The sequence below is a fragment of the Salvelinus sp. IW2-2015 genome, unplaced genomic scaffold, assembly GCF_002910315.2.
Source record: "Salvelinus sp. IW2-2015 unplaced genomic scaffold, ASM291031v2 Un_scaffold6707, whole genome shotgun sequence".
In the NCBI taxonomy this organism is placed as follows: domain Eukaryota; kingdom Metazoa; phylum Chordata; class Actinopteri; order Salmoniformes; family Salmonidae; genus Salvelinus; species Salvelinus sp. IW2-2015.
The window spans coordinates 33,944-39,196 of NW_019947969.1; the positions used below are offsets into that span (position 1 = coordinate 33,944).

The 5,253-nt window shown below is 46.6% G+C and overlaps 1 pseudogene; it reads right to left on the reverse strand.

Annotated features, from left to right (window-relative positions):
- The window catches only part of LOC112079020 (sodium bicarbonate cotransporter 3-like), a 27,429-nt pseudogene extending 22,452 nt beyond the window's left edge, over positions 1-4,977 (reverse strand).
- Positions 4,978-5,253: the final 276 nt, after the last annotated feature.

A 5,253-nucleotide genomic window follows, 5' to 3' on the forward strand; every position in this document is an offset into this window, starting at 1 on the left:
GATCTCTTCAGCTTCTACATCAGACACATGAAAGACTTTCCAGACCTCTAGTGAACAGCTCTCTTCATGTTTATAATGCTTTTATAATGAGCTGCCAAGGTGACCACTCAGTCTGGCAGCTCCTTTTCATCAAAAGGGACTTAAAGAAAACCCATTGTGTGTGTTAGTGTGTGAGAGAGACCCACCTCCCTGTTCTCTGTAGCTCTGGTCCTGCTTGGTGCTGGTCTTCCTTGAAGGACTCATTATGGGCAGAGCCGTTGGGCAATGAGGGCATCTTCCTCTTGTCCTGTGTAGAGAGAAAAGCCCCCCACAGGCCAGGTAACTGCACAGCCCTCAACATTCTAACCATCCGTACTGTACACACACYGTGTCCACAGCGGTTCTCTTACAATATTACCCGTCAGCATGTCTCACACGTTCAATAGCAGCCAACTGATATCGTCCAGATCCCTCACCTGAGACGGGACACTCTTGGGGGGCTCGATTCGTATCGTAGGGTCCCACTCTCCTGGGGGTAGGACGGTCACCTGGTCAAGAAACTCATCTATCCCCGACAGCAGATCGTTCCGGTCTTTGGCCTTGTACGCTACATCATGGAAGACCTGGCACAGGACGACAACAGCAGTCTCTCAAACGACATGTCGCTGCTTCTGACGCCCCAGCATGGGACCAATTGGTGATTGGCCAAGGTTGAAATTGGACCAATCCAGAGCTGTGTTGTAGTGCTCCTCACCTCGTCTGTCATCAGCGTGGCGATGGAGCGGCCGATCTCGTGGTACTGAGGACCCTTCCCAAACGGACCCAGCAGCAGGAACAGGAACCTGACCAATAGGAGAGCAGAATAGAATCAGAGTCCATCCAAGCACACACCACCGCACACCCCCCTCAACACACAATATATTTTTCCAAAATTGTCGTCTATTGCCATAACTCCTTCACAGTCAAAATATCTAAATGACTGTCATACGATTCAGATAAGTGTATGTACACACTGTTACCTGGTGGGTACGGGCACCTCAGTGAGACCAGTGAGCAGCACGGCGGGGGACAGCCTGATGAAGGCTATGATTGGTCGCTCCAGGAATTCCACCTCTCCCACCAGCACGTTGGACGCCTCCGCCCCCGGAGGGATCTTCTTCATGAAGTTCATGTCCACCTGGGAGGTTGAAGGTCACAGGGTTAAACAGGAAGAATACCTGCTTGGATGTTCCTGAAGTTGAATTGTATTGGCCATGCAGGGTTCATACACATTTAGACAGATTGAATTTCAGGACTTTAAACTAAATTCCCATGACCAACAATTGGTGGTGTTTAAATAGAAGTATATATTTTTGGGCAGAAATGTGGTATCAACACTTGGAGGCTGCACTCGGATCCCATGTAGTCTACCATCTCCTGTCGTTGTGCAAGGCACTTAACCCACAAGGTAGAATCCCTGTTAGGCAACTGTATAAACACATGTGGTCAACCCTCAGTCTGGAGAGCTGATGGGTGTGCAGGCTTTTGATACAGCCCTGTTCAAACACGTTGCAGTCAGTTTATCAAGGTCCAGTTGAGCAACTCATTTCTAAAATATATGTTTTGTTAGAGGACTAAAATAAATACATGTAATACATGAACATTTTAACATCTTGGCCATGTTCTGTTATAATCTCCACCCGGCACAGCCAGAAGAGGACTGGCCACCCCTCATAGCCTGGTTCCTCTCTAGGTTTTGGCCTTTCTAGGGAGTTTTTCCTAGCCACCGTGCTTCTACACCTGCATTGCTTGCTGTTTGGGGTTTTAGGCTGGGTTTTTGTACAGCACTTTGATATCAGCTGATGTAAGAAGGGCTATATAAATAMATTTTATTTGATCAAACAGGACACCTAATAAATAATAAATCACATAGAATATGTGCGTTTGCTGCTGGAACTATATCTGTGCTGCTGACAGCCGTACTGCTGCACAAAAAAAGATAATCAAAACATCAGATTCTCTGAACAACGGTCGGACCACTACAGACAGATCAACAGTCACAACACTGCAGTCACACACAGCACTGGCAGGTAACATGTCATGTACAGTCACGTCACGGTACGGTACAACAGTCTCATGGATCAGCCAGGGACAACACAACAGCACTGATTGGCCAGGGCCAGTGATTGACAGGAGAGAGAACTTACTGCAGGCCTCCTGGCACCCCCGCCCCGGGAACCACAACTACAGTGGCAAGTCTGCTGAGGGCGGGACAAACAGGGGTACAACTTAATTCAGATCACACCATAAACTCAGCTCACTCAGCTAGGGTCCAATCTGGATCCATGATGTCACCACTTTTATTATAACATCATCCTCATAATACACCGTTCTCATACCCATCAGTCCCCCAAGGAGCGGAAACCAGTCCCTTTGTTCAATATCCAGCGCCACCMTGYATTATTTCAAATGAGATTGWATACTTTCCGAATGCATTGTATATTTGACCCCTTGACTTTTTCCACTTGTCACGTTCAATTCATTATTTACCTCAATCTACACASAATTCCCCATAATGACCAAGCGAAAACAGGTTTTTAGAAATGCATCTTTGAAATGTTTCTACAACTTGATTGGAGTCCACCTGTGGTAAATTCAATTGATTGGACATGATTTGGAAAGGCACACACCTGTCTATATAAGGTCCCACAGTTGGCAGTGCATGTCAGAGCAAAAACAAAGCAATGAGGTCGAAGGAATTGTCTGTAAAGCTCCGAGACAGGATTGTGTTGAGACACAGATCTGGAGAAGGGTACCAAATAATTTCTGCAGCATTGAAGGTCCACAAGAACACAGTGGGCCTCCATCATTCTTAAATGGAAGAAGTTTGGAAACAAGACTCTTCCTAGAGCTGCGCCCGGCCAAAATGAGCAATCGGGGGGAAAAGGTCCTTGGTCAGGGAGTGGACCAAGAACCCGATGTCACTCTGACAGAGCTCCAGAGTTTTCTGTGGAGATGGTTCCTTCTGGAAGGTTCTCCCATGTCTGCAGCACTCCACCAATCAGGCCTTTATTCGTAGAGTGGCCAGACAGAAGCCACTCCTCAGTAAAAGGCATGACAGTCCGCTTGGAGTTTGCCAAAAGACAACTAAAGGACTCTCAAACAAAGAGAAACAAGATTCTCTGGTCTGATGAAATCAAGATTGAACTCTTTGGCCTGAATGCCAAGTGTCACGTCTGGAAGAAACCTGGAACCATCCCCTACGGTGAAGCATGGTGGTGGCAGCATCATGCTGTGGAGATGTTTTTCAAAGGCAGGGACTGGGAGACCTAGTCGGGATCGAAGGAAAGAAATCTTTGATGAAAACCTGCTCCAAAGCGCTCGGGGCCCAAGACAATGTAGGAGTGGCTTCGGGACAAGTCTCTGAATGTCCTTGAGTGGCCCACCCAGAGCCCTGATTTGAACCCAATCGAACATCTCTGGAGAGACCTGAAAATAGAGCTTGAGAGGATCTTCTCAGCTTGAGAAGACTTGAGGCTGTAATCAATGCCAAAAGTGCTTCAACAAAGTACTGAGTAAAGGGTCTGAATACTTATGTAAAATGTGATTTCAGTTATTTTATTTCTAAAAACCTGTTTTTGCTTTGTCATTATGGGGTATTGTGTGTAGATTGAGGGATAAAAAAATATAATAATTGTAGAATAGGGTTGTAACATAACAAAATGTGGAAAAAGTCAAGGGATCTGAAATCTTATTGAATGCACTGTATAAACCCTGGATTTCTGATGCTATGTATTGGCCAATCAGAGGCTTTGAAGCCAGCGGCTGCCATATTGATATCTCTGTAGAGCCCTGCATGGGCATGAATTTTAAGCTCGAGCCCTACCGATGCTGTGACGTTCAGGTCCTACCCAGGCCCGATTGCTTCAACCAAATTAAAGCCCCGTCCCTGTCCGAAATCAAAAATAACTTCCTCCATTAGTAAATCCATTAGCTGCTCTGTCAGTCTCACCCTGCGCGCAGCTCGCTCTGCATGCACTCTGCTCATGGCGGCTCTGAGTGAGTATCCATAGCAACGGCTCTGCTAGGGCTGCTCTGCTCAATGACGAGACATGACAGAGCAGTTAGCTACTTTGTCACTAATAAAACTCAAGGAACAATATTTTCTGTGAAATAATCTCGTCTTATATTTGACGAGGTTGAAGCACTTCTGACACCATGTTATGATCGTTGTCAGATATGACTATTGCACAGCAGAGCATGAGCGAATGGCTCAGGTTCAAAATGTTTGTGATCAATTTAGTGATACACGAGCCCTGCCTGTACCCTAGTTAATGATTAAAAAAAGGCCCTACTCGGGCCTAACCCAATGTATAATGTCGGGTCCGGGTCGGGTAGCAGAGCTCTACTTGTCTGCCCTCGTGAACGTGGGTCTACACACTGCTCGGCAGTGGGAGGAGAGACGTTACCTTGCTGAAATCCACAGTGCTGTTCTCTCTGCTTCCTCCGTTGATGCGGCTCTCACTCGGTTTACTGTTCTCCAGGTTCCCAGGAGCTGACTGGGGGGATGCCAGGAGGCCTGCCCAAGGGGAGGAAGAAGAAACCAGTGGTCAATTGAACAGTAAAAATTAACTGTGTGTATGGCCGATATGAATGGGGAATTGGTACAATTTGTAGACGTACACAATTATATGTGTCTGAGAAGGAGAGCGGGGGGCTATGTATGTGTGACTCRGTGAGTTTGAGAGTTTGTTCAGACATGCAGCTGCTCTGTACATGCTGGGTGAGAAACTCCACGTATAACAACAAAGTCATATAACTAAACAGTGTGGGGGGGGGGTCAATTAGGTAGACACCCAAAGACATCCTCTGTGTTAACAGGACCAACCCTACAGAGGCTGGAGTTGGACAGAAAGGTTTCAGAGGGAGATTAGTGGTGGAATGTGCTCCAATGGGGCCCTGCCTGTCTGCATCAATCCCCTGCTTCTTACTGAACCAGTCAGCCAAGATACACCACATGGTCGAGTTAGACAGCACATTTAAAGCTGGGAAAAACAGAACACACTCACGTATTGGTATTTACACACACACACACACACACACACGTGTCATGGCCTCAGCCTCTTGCTGTAAAAACGTATTTCGATCTCTCATCTTACGGTCTTATGAACCTTGCCAATTGAAACTAGGACTTGTTATGGAACTCTGTGTAATACTGTGCAGCGTCTGTGTGCATATGGGGGTGAATCCTGAGCACACCTCACATTAAACCCTGATATAATTTATTAGCCAGTG